This window comes from Centroberyx affinis, unplaced genomic scaffold, assembly GCF_046629955.1.
Source record: "Centroberyx affinis isolate AG114_WGS23_722 - 3 ecotype Tasmania unplaced genomic scaffold, CSIRO-AGI_Caff_v1 ptg001951l_1, whole genome shotgun sequence".
Classification (NCBI taxonomy): domain Eukaryota; kingdom Metazoa; phylum Chordata; class Actinopteri; order Beryciformes; family Berycidae; genus Centroberyx; species Centroberyx affinis.
In genome coordinates this window covers 121,382-133,483 of record NW_027280308.1, presented here as the reverse complement: position 1 = coordinate 133,483, position 12,102 = coordinate 121,382, and positions in this window count along the sequence as shown.

Genomic DNA, 12,102 nt, shown 5'->3' with positions numbered 1-12,102 from the left:
GAATATTTGTAGACTAGGTTTTGATTAAACTATATTCCTATCTGTTTTGTTATTCATAAGCACTCTTCAATGTAAAATAAGCTTGTTTTGTTTTTTCAAATGTATTGGCAACAGATTGCTTGGATTTATGATGGGACCGGGTTAAGAGGTCTTTCTCTGCATCTTCATTTTGTTCTGTAACACTGATCCAAACCTGATCCTTTTAGCATCCTCAATAAAATGTTCCCTATTGTTAGCATTTTGCCTTTCATTTGGAGCAGTAGACTAAATCTTAGCGCATTATTATTTCATCCAGTGTCCTATCACATTGCCTGGATCCCCTGCACAGGAGCCGCGGTGCCACAAACGCACACCGTCCATCTGATCCCTCTGCTGGCAGCTGCTTCATCTGGATCCGGGCGCGACAGCACCGGGCCAAATGAGTATTTTAAATATTCATCGAGGGCTACTCATCTCCTATACACGCCCGCCTCTCACACAGATGATCCGCGGCTCGTGTTTCAGCTTTTCCAGGTGGAAACCAAGTCGAGGTTTGGAGAGCTGCGGGCTCCGGCTCTCCACGCTGACCGGCGCGACGAGTCACCGCGGATTGATTTCACTGTCGCTATTCACTGTGAAAGGAGTGTAACCAAACCCATTCACATCACCTCTAAATATTAGACGAGTTTTGTCCACCTAGTTATCTGCCTAATTATCAACAGCAGGTAAATGGACTCTGGCGGGCCATCGGAGAGGAGCATGGGTAGCAGTCGGCCTCATATATTAGGCGTCCAAAGGTGAATAGGAGCCATACCTTGGGCTCTCCCTCCAGCTGAGGCCCCTCTGGTGCTGCGCAGCTCTGCGTAAAACCCGAGGAGAGCTTTGGGCTTCGGGCTGGGCCTGTAATGGAGGATGAAGAGCCACACTGAGGCCCCCGGGGGCCCGGAGAGCTGCTGCTGCCTGCCGGGACACGACGCACCAGGCCTCCATCTCATCCCCACCGCAGGTTGTATGGTTTTAAGTATATAGTGTTTGGTAACAGAATATAGAACTGAGGAAAGTAGCCAAAACGCGTAGATCAAACCCCAATAAAGACCATCGGAAAGGAGAGTAACACTGTTTGATTCCATTGGCAACCTGCTTTTCTGGCAGGCGACAAAATGTCCTACACTGCATTTCGGTGTGGCATAGCAAAGGTGTTCTGTCTGCTTCGGACAGGAAATGTTACGCAATTCAGCACTGCATGGAGTAACCACCGCAGGCTTTATATATGAAATGCAGCATTTGAGTGGTTGATAATCATTGGCCATCTGGACGTGGTCATTTGATCCTGCAGCATTTCAACCCAAGAACTGCAGCCTCAACAGCATCAGCCGGCTCAAACTAATCCTGGTGGATGGGGGCTGGGAAGATGCGCCAACAGTGTATCTATATGCTGGGTTTAATCTCTGGAAATGCAGCACTAGTCTATATTGTATTGATCATTAGTGACTAGCCTAATGTTCTATATAGGCTGCTCCAGCAGTATTTGTTCTATTCTTTTTTTTGTTCTGCTATTTGTTTGATGGAGAGAGCAAAGAACCCACCATGGGAAATCAGATGTCCATAAAGACCAATTAAAACTGCGGAATAGATGGAAATATTTTTTGTCTTGGGATATATAACCTATGTAGCAATACTTCATTTTCCCCAGCTTTGATCTCTCTCTCTCTCTCTCTCTCTCTCTCTCTCTCTCTCTCTCTCTCTCTCTCTCTCTCTCTCTCTGTCTCTGTCTCTCTCTCTCTCTCTGCAGGTGGTAGCCTACCAAGGTAAAATCTAATCCTCCTCCAGACATTGACCTGTACAGAAACCACGGGCCTGCAGGCCTCTGTTTGCGTGTGAAGGCCTTTTGCAAAAGCTGCTAGAAAAGCGGCTAGCTTTTACTTCAGTAAGAAGAACCATAACCAACCATACATTACCATCACAGTAAATTTGTAAGCCCCTATATGAATAGCCTATTTTACCATAAATAAAAAATATTAAAATAAAATAAAATAAAGGTAGCCTAACTATAAACTCCCTGCACATTATAAATATATATTGGAATATTGTAGGAATATTATAGGCTAGTTAAATGGAGGGTAAAAATACAAGTAGCCTACTGAAAACGTTTTACGTTTTATTTAACGTTTTATTTTCGTTTAGCTTCTTTAATGGGCCGAATTTACATGAAATGTTTAAAATGATTTATTGTGGAAATCATGCCTAATGTGAATGTCCCAACCCGAGAAAATCGTCTGTCTTGTTAACTGGAGCAATTGACTAAAAAGGGGGTTGGTCCAAATTATTCGCCAGGAAATCGTTTAATCCGGAGAGACAAAACCAATCCTCATCTGCCCAGCCTGCGACAGTCCCGGGTTAAAACAGCACCGCTCTTAAGGTGGCCTCGCCTCCAGGGAGATCCACCTTAAAGGGGAAAGACGCCCCGGCACCTGAGGCCGGGAACACCGCAGAACAGAAGACACAGAGGCGGCTTGGATTACTGTTCTGGTCCGGGGTAAGATGCTTACAAACTAATTATCTTTCCCACTGGGCAAATCCTTGGACTTGCAGCCCAAACCAGTAGAGGAAACTGGTGGAGGGAGACTGGACTGGACTGAAGGCTGTTTGGTTCCCGCTTCCACAGGCGGTGGAAAACCCTCCGCTGTCAGAAAAAAAGGTGCACGATGGAACCCTTTGGACCTTTTGGGGCTTTGCCTTTAAAGGGGTATGCTGTAGTTTTATGACTAGGGCACGTTTTACTATTTAAAAGGTCGAGGATCAATTCCCACTGTGGTCACCATGCATTTGGGTAAAATTGGCCTGCAAATGTTTTAAATATGCATTCAGGTTCTCCATTGTACCATTAGTAACTGTGTAGCCTATTTAAAGGTAAAAAAAAAACAAAACAAAAAAAACATCAAAAAACAAAAAGTCATACCCGTGGCTACATTTTGAAGCTGCTGGGGCTGTAACTTCATTTGGAGACTCTGCTGTAACCTGCTGTTGTCCCGCCGCACCTCTGCGGCTCTGCACCTTTAAAAAGGTAGACTGGCGCACCTTTCTTTCTGACAGTGTGGAGCTGGCCGTGCAGGTAAAAGGGAAGGCGGTTGAGTTTGGAGAGAGAGGGAACCGGTAGGAGAGAGGAGAGGAGACGAGAGCAGAGGAGAAGAGGGCTGAAATTGACATTTGATACTCAGGAAGTTCAGGACGCGCTTGGATTTCTTTTGTTTCATTGTAATTCTGCAGTGCCGCTGCGGGCAGCGCAGACCGGAGGCTTGTGTCGCTTCAATACAACTTTAATAGTGGAAAAGCGTAATGATAATAATAGGTTAAGGACTATAATATCTGCCGGGTCCGACTTCAATCCAGTTTGTAGCTTATCAACCTAAAATATGACGCACGACGATGGATCGAGGACGGGATATGAACTACATTTTACATTTTTAGCTTCAGTTAGGCTGTTAGTTGTAGAAATATTTTATAGATTATAAACCATCTTCAAGGAAAGCAAGGAAAGCTGCGCATCAAGAGGTAGGCTGGGCAATGAGATTTCATAAAATAGGCTGTTATTTCCTAAAATAACAAAACATGACTGTGGTTAATCCTCGATGCCATGGCTCATTCATCCTGACTAAATAGGTCTGTAGGCCTAGTTTTGGGGATTTGATGAAAAAAAGAACAAATTTAAATGCAACAGTTTACAGGTCATGGTCTTGTAAATCTAATCCAATGCAGAATCGTACTTTTTTTTTTTTTATCATCTTCTGACTTGTTCCATAAAGCAGCCCGATCCGGTTGAATTTGGTCGGAATAAAAAATAAACCAAAAGAAACGAATTGCAACATTATAACACTGAATTAATTTCGCGAGCCTTAACACTATTATTTAAACGATGTTGTGGCCATTTTAATGTCAGTTATTCCGGATTAACGCTGCAGTTCTATTAGACGGTGGCAGGTGTAGTCTTATAAACCCATTGCACCTGTTCATGTGTTTCTACATTTTACTTCACTAAATAGCAGGTTTTAGCAGCCTAAGCCTATAGGATGAATGCTGATTACCGTGTCTTGTAATTTTCTTTTCATTTCGGCAGAAAAGAATTAAGATGAAATAACTGAACCTGCCACATAATGATTATTATCATTCTTCCCATAAGAAAAAGAACTACAGTAATCCTATAATATATTTTAGAAGGACATATCACAGAAACTCTAAATTCTTATTATAGGAATATTCTAGTGATACCATTGGAGATTAAAAAAAGAAATCATATATAAAATACGATAAGGTCACTATAAACTCACTATTGAGAACCACAGACGCAGAAAGTCTCTATAGAATACTGTAGGAATATTATAGTGATACCATAGGAGATTAAAAAACATAAAGCATGATAAGGTCACTGTAAAGTCGCTATGTAGAAACCACAGACAGACTATTAGTCCCCATCGGAATATTATGGGACTATCGCAGTGATTTTTTTCGTTGAGTTTTTCTTTATTCAGGCCTGTTCCTCTTTAAGCCAGGCACACTGTCAGATATTTCAGGTCGCACGAGAACAGTCTATATACTTGGTTTGGCTCATCCTGCAGGACTTACAGGAGTGATAAATCCTCCAGAAATAACCGTGAAGTTGAGGACTTGTAGACTCCCTATTCAGACAAATGCGATTAACTGAAGGGGCTTTGGAGTTGCCTCTGAGGTTAAATTAACGATGGCTGACCAGAGACAAAAGGCACCCCGAGGCATGCGATGTCCTTTCAACAGGATCAAATGTGTTGGTAAATTCACATGCTGCTTCATGGTGAGGGGGGGAATGGTTAGTAGCTACTAAACCTAACGAAAAATCACTTTAATATTCCTATAGGGATTTATAATGCGTCTGCGGTACTCAGTAGTGAGTTTCTAGTGACCAATACTTTATAGTATTTTACTTTCTTTGGTATCACTATAAAATTACTATAGGATATTTGTATAAAATCCGTTAAAAATGTATCAATGGGTTACTATAGTTCTTTTTGAGGGGATTGATCAAATCGAGAGCCATATTTTGACATTGTCTATCGAAGATAAACATTTAATGAAAATGTATAAACTACTAAAATACAACAATTTTTACACAGATAATATAAATTCCTAAATTATCATCGTGAAAATAAGGTCCGGCTTATATAGGCTAATTGCAGGTGGGCTTTATATTTTGACAGCTGGCCCAGCAGAACAAGAGTTTGTGTGTCATCTATTAACCAGATAATTCCCCATAGAAAACGATTATTTACAGAGGGATCAAATAGAAGTAGCACAGTAGGCCTGCTAATTCTGTCAGTTATATTTGCTATAGTGGCCTTGTATAGAGGAACAATCTTTCTCTAATATATACCTAATTTCATCTCTCAGAATAAATACATAACTGGAATCAATTAAGTAAAACATATTACTGGAGTAAACTAGAATTTTTCACCTAGAAATAATGCCTCTGTGTTATTGTCATGGATCATGTCATGATCTTAAGTCATGACATATTGCAAAAATCCCAAAGACTTTGATTCCTTCTTAACTCATTAAGTTATGGAAAAACAAGACACAGTCAAACCTTAAAGAGCACAGGTTCTTTTCAACTTGGCTTTTTAGTGGTATTGATTTCTCCAGGAAATGGCAATGGGAGTCTTGCTCAGGGAGCCATTTGGGCGTCTGAGGAATCACTTAGTACATGGTTTGATCGCTGGAATCAATGGGAGCTCGGTGCTGCAGGGCCAGGGTGAGAGAGCTAATGGCTGAACCAAGGGTGGGGCTGCTGGGCCTGGGCAGGCAGCACAGAGACCAGGACCTTGTCTTCAGCACAAAGATGCTTTTCACTACACATCAACTGAAGGTTACTAATCAGCTGCAGTATCATTTGTATAGAATTATTATTCATACGGAGTCAAGAATATGATCTAGGAAGGAAAGTGGCAGGTTTATATTTTTTGTAGTTCTTATATGATTTGCCTTGCATGCTTGTTGGTGAGACATTTGAAATGGTAAAATTGCCACAATGTCCAAATCTCAATGTGATGGCAGCCATTTTCTTGGGTGTGTAGTTTATGTAGCAGAGAGAGAAATGCCTGTGATCCACTGGCTCTCTATAAACACAAAGACATCATGTTAAATAATACTTCAGCTTCCACTGAGCTTATACATTCAGTGGGTTAGCTTCAAATGAATTAGTGCACAACAAAAGCCTGCAAGTTGGCTGTTTATTTTACTTGTGTAGAGTTGCATATTTTCATATGCTTCCAGCTGGTTAAGCGATTGCTGTTACCACAATAGAGAAGAGAAGAGAAGAGAGATTCAAGCAGTTTAACACAAAAGGTTTTCACTGGCCGTAAAACGTGGAATTAAGACATCTAAATCAATTGATCTTTTCAGTAAATATGAAATTATTTAGAATTGTTTTGGATAAAAAGCATTTGGTTTACTCCCCTAAAAACATCTCCTCCCCTACATTTGTACTTTACATTTCTATTCGAATCTGTAAAGATGAAATGAGCCCAATCTTGCCTTGCTGGATAGAGAAGGTATCCTGAGCAGGAGGTTAAGTAGCTGTGGCGCGTCGCTCATCATTCTGGCATGAAGAACATTGATGGGTCAATGTAACAACTGCTAATCTGCTCAGTGGAGCCAATTGAGAGGTCAAGTTTAGGGTGTCATTCTATAGACAGTGTCAAGGGGGGGGCAGGGACGGGGCCTAAAGAGATTACCCATAAACCATAAGGGTTCTACAGGACCACCAGTCTGTCTACCAACCTTATGTTCAGACATCTTCTTAGACGGAGGGTGAGCATTGATGGCTTTAGTAATGATTGGTTCCTCATTGTGTCTTTATATGTAATTTATACGTAGTAATTTGTCTGTAAATTGGGTGTATTTTTTATCAGTTGCACTCAGCGTTTGCCCAGTGGAAAGCCATTTTAAGAATGCAGTATGAATGAAATATAGAATATTTGACTGTATTCCTGTTTTTTTTATTCTCGGTCTCTTCGGTCTGGGGTTATAATTTGTCCCAATTTGCTGGGAGTGCAGGAAATGAACCAGTGATGCTTTAGATTTAAAGTGTTTTAGTCGCCCAAACAAATTGCCAAAATCCAATAAAGATAGCAAAATGCATAAAGTCAGATCTTTGATGCAGGATGAGTAGGCAAGATCTCAGGACTTTGGCCAAGGCCTTTTTGGATCCTGGCATGCTTGTACTGTATTGCAGAATAATCTTGTAAGTCCCTCTTGCTGTGTTGTGAGTGCGTCCAACTAAACTGAAAATATTCAACTGGAGGATCATTTCCATTACAGCTGAAATGACAGAGCATTGCTGTAGAAACAAAGAGAGTTAATCTGTTTAGAATCGTATTACTTGCTTATTAATATGTACTAATGGCTAAATAGTTCTTGCGTATAGTTTCATTCGATTTTAAGTGTTAACCATCCTTTTCCTAGAAATCTAAAGAAGGCAGTATAGGCGATTAGCAGTAAATAATTAGATGAGGATGTTTGCTCATTCCTAGAATTGCCTGGACTTATAGTTAGTGTGGAGACACGCTAGCCTTTGACCTGTTACTCAATGCCTGGATCAATCCACTGCAGTGCGGTGCGTCCCGGGCTAAGCTGCGTCACTGCAACAGCGTGGACGTATCGATGGCCGTGGACGCTCCTTTCCCCGGTCCAGATCATTTCTCCACATGCTCCCACCTCTCTTCCACTCCTCTACTCTCTTTTTCTCTCGCTTTCTGCTCTCCTCTGTTGGGTCGGTGGTCTACTCTGCGTAGTTTGGCTTCGCTGGGCTGACTGTCCTGACAGGCTGGCGTAGGTGTTGGGGTGATGATGACTCCTGTTCTGTGTATGGCACTGGTAGAATTCACTGTGAAAGCTCACTATCAGTGAATTACCATAGGGCCATAAACAGAGCAGAGAAAGAACCACTTGATGATGCCCATCCATAGCGGCTTACTGTCTGTGCCTCCCTCTCCTGTCCTGTGCTTGTGGGTGGGGTGAATGTGATGTAATGGCTCTTGTGTGGTTGCATGAGCTGAGCTGCACACCTCTCTCTGGGTACTTCGACATCTCTCTGGCCTGATGTGTCTCTGTAACAACGGCTGCCCGACCACTCCTCTTCTTTGCCCATTTTGGCACTAGCACATTTTTGCTTCTGTATATATACTTTGAGCAATTATGTGTAGTGCCAATATAGGACAAGATAGACTTCCATCGCTTTCGTATCGCCTTGGATTGCAGTCGTTGCTGTACTATTATCTGACAGTTGGGGGTTGCAGATGATTGATCCTTTCATTGGTTTTCTTGCTCCCCCTTGTAGGTCATTTTCTATTTCCAGTTGTCCTGCACAATGTAATCTGAACCTCATTATCTGATTGGACCAACAGAAAATTCAATAGATGTGGACCACTTTTTAAAGACATTCTGCTGACTGTTCCTGTGCTACAGTCTCATATACCACTCTGTTTCAAACCACGGTCCAGGAGGACGCTTTCAGCAGGACAGAGCAAAAGACTCCTGAGTCCAGTGTGTGCATGATAAAACAATCAGCTGGCTCTTCACTTGTTTCTCTCTCTCTACACATTTCTGTGAAGATAACTACCCTTGCTTACCCTTTCAAACTCAGATTCATGCCATCTCATCCTAGATAATTCCTTGTATCAGTCTATACAACCAAAGAAACTGCATGTGCTAGTGATTCAGATGGGCCTGAAGTGGCCAAGCAGCTCTCTGGCGGTGTTTGGCAATGGTAGAACTCACACTGGTGAGGTAGATGGATCCGGTGGTTCTAGACTTGCCAACTACTGCCTGAGAGCGTCCACCAGCTGAGCCCAGTGCACAGGAGAAACCAGCTTTTCAGTCTCAAGAGAAGAAACCAAGTGAAGAAACCTCCAAGGGCATTTAGTCAGTGAGTGAGTGGCTGTTGGTGGTGAAGGGTGGGGTGAGACTTTGTGTTCCCCCCCTACGCACCCCAGTCTCAAAGCTCCAGTGGCTCTTTAAAGGACATAGAACATACCAGACCATGACCAAACGGTAGGGTATAGTAAAATGCCATTATGTACAGTACAAGCCGTCTTTTGGGTTCCATCCCCAGAAACAAGAAACAAAATGAGACCCAAGGTCAAAAATGTATTGAAATGTTTCCTGAAACAAGAGTTTTGAATGTAATCAATGCAAAAAGCCTGTCAGCATTGCCCAAAAGGCTGTTTTGTGTGTCACCGCCTTACAGCATAGTGCAGGTTCACCTTCCTCTCACAACCTACAGTGAGTTAGTGTTTATGCATTCAATAGAAAACAGACTGATGGCTCATAGTTTATTGTTATATTATGGTGATGTGGATTCTTCTGTTGATCAGTCACTGAAGTGAACGGACTGGAGTGATTCACCAGTGTCCCAGGTATAAAGGGTCACCTATTCTGCCTTCACCAACCAACAGGGGGTGCCTCTCTCGGCTCCGTGGCATAATTGGCAAACCGTGTGGTGTCATCTTACCCTCCTCTTTCAATGCGGCCTTTTTCCCCTCCTCCCTTCCCAAACGTGCTTGGGGAAAAGGGTGGAGAGTGAGCGAGTCTTTCTCAGACGCCGGTTTGGTTCGCTGTAACAACCCATCGACAGTATGGCTCGGAAAGCTGCTACATACTGAGCTCCATATATCTGGGTCAGGGTCTGTTAATGTAGGTGACAGGGGGATCTGGGGATTAAAACCTCTTTATCTGCCTTTGCATAAATCCTGCTTTATAGCCTACACTTCAGCTTTGGCTAATATGATTTGTATTGTTACTAGTTTGCCCCCCCAGGCTAGCTATATTTGATCTGCGTGGACGTTGTCACCGGACCCGTACAGAGGCTTTTTTTTGCTTTTGTATGGGTGGGCCATTAAAATAGAAAGAGAACGTAAGTGATGAGATTGTGGCGATACACAGTGAGACTAGCCGACATAAAGGAGCTCAGCTCAAGCTGTTATTCACTAGACAACTGATTCAGGTTGACTGAGCTCTGTGGTTGCGTCTCATATTGCAGAACATGTCACGCACATATGACATGCATAGTGTTATTAGCACATGCATGTGCCTGGGTTTTGATCATGTGAATGTAACTGGTGAACAGGCTTTCACTTTGTACTGTTTGTGCACCTGTTGACCTGTTATTGCTCAAATGACATGTTGTTTTATCATACAAATCCACATATCTGTGATGCAAATAAATACTTTCAAAAGACCGATCCATTGTGTCAGACTCCCTGTAACGATCTTCTCTGCAGCAAAGTGCATTGTGGGATAACCCTTGTCAATGCGAGGCCTTCTCCAGATGGGCCAAGCATCTCAGGTTACACCGCATTTTTCAGCCCCCCACCCCCCCACTCCCCCTATCCCACAGCCCCCCTGGCCCCTTTCTCCATCTCTCTCTCTCTCTCTCTCTCTCTCTCTCTCTCTCTCTCTCTCTCTCTCACACACACACACACACACACACACACACACACACACACACACAGAGTTTCCTGGGTGGGTAGAGTCGGGCTGAGACAGTGCTGTGCCTGTGTTCTAATGCAGGCTGCAGAGCATTAGTGAAATGAGATTAAGTCTCATCGTTCTTACGCAGTGTCTGGGCTGGAGGTGGGCAGAGGTGTGAGTTGGGAAGGTGAGGATGCCATTATTAGACCGTTATGGGAGAGGCAGCTTCATCAGCAACCTGTCTGGTGATGATAAAAAACAGAACAGACATCGGGAGAAACTCTGTATGGGGCCCAGATGTCTTCATCTAGATTTAGATTTCTTTTTTGTTGTTTTTTTTATGATGTATTTTTACTATTTTCGACAGTGGGAGAGTAGAGAGGGAGACAGATTCAGAAGAGAAGGCTTGGTTCTAGACCAGTGGGGGCAGACGTGGTTTAATGTTGAATTTATTTTGCATATGTTTAGCCAGTGAAAGATAGATAGAAAGTATTCATCTCTAAGAAACATCAATTAAATTTGGTGGGTTACGGAGCCCATCTCCTTGTGTGAGGGTTCTCAACCCGTGGCTCCAACCCCATGCCAAGGACGAGGGGTAGGAGATTATCTCCTGTTGGAGCAAGCAGGGGCTTGGGCTCCAAGCAGTGTGTGCATATGTGTGTGTGTGTGTGCCCGTGTGTGTGTGTGTGTGTGTGTGTGTGCCCGTGTGTGTGTGTGTGTGTGTGTGTGTGTGTGTGTGTGTGTGTGCGGGGGTGTAGGGCCTGGGATGCACGTATTAAGAAACGATTAGTGGAGATTAAAGCTCTGCCCTAGAGTCTGCCTGCACGACTCCAGGCAACAAGAATGACCCATCCCTCCCTTCCCACCCTGCAGCCCCCTGTGGAGCCTGGCACTGAAGCCCAGGGTAGAGCCTCGTCCGCCGGCCGGGAGAATCAATAGCGCTGCTTCCCCTCTGCCCAGTGATCTTCCTCCAATAATGATATTGCCCCAGGACAGAGCGCGAGCAGCCACACCGCAGCCTGACTGCCTGGACTGGATGTTTTTAAAGGCATCCAATCAGGTTCAAAGTCGCTTGATGGAAGGAGTGTGAGTGCGGTGATGTAACGTGTAATACAGTGTCAACTGCAGTGAAGCACACGCTGTCGCTCTTCAGTAGCACGGCTGCTAGACCTAGATGGAGGCCGATGCAGGTAAACTACTCAACCAATAACAGAATGCTTATTCCACCACCAGATTTCAGCAATGACTCCAGTGTCACATGACATCTGTTTCCGGGAGCGTGTGCAGCCTGCAGCCGCTACTGCAGGCCAGGGAACCATGTGTCGAGTAACAGGAGCTCTCTGCTTCCCAGGGGCCTCATAGTAAAAAAAGGTTCTTTGACACTGTGATTCCATAATGATCATTTTAAAGAATGTGATTAAAAAAAAGGAGAAAAGCTACATTTTACCTTGAATAATGACAGAAATTAGTTTTGGCTTGAAAAAATCAATTTAAGGGGGCAATTTTGGCGCAGTTTTGGCTTCAACTCTGGTTTTGGCCATAAGCACAACATTCTGAGAACAACAGACACTTTCAGTTGCTTGAAGAAACTTTTATAAATGAGGCCTTAGACTTCCAGGTCCAGTC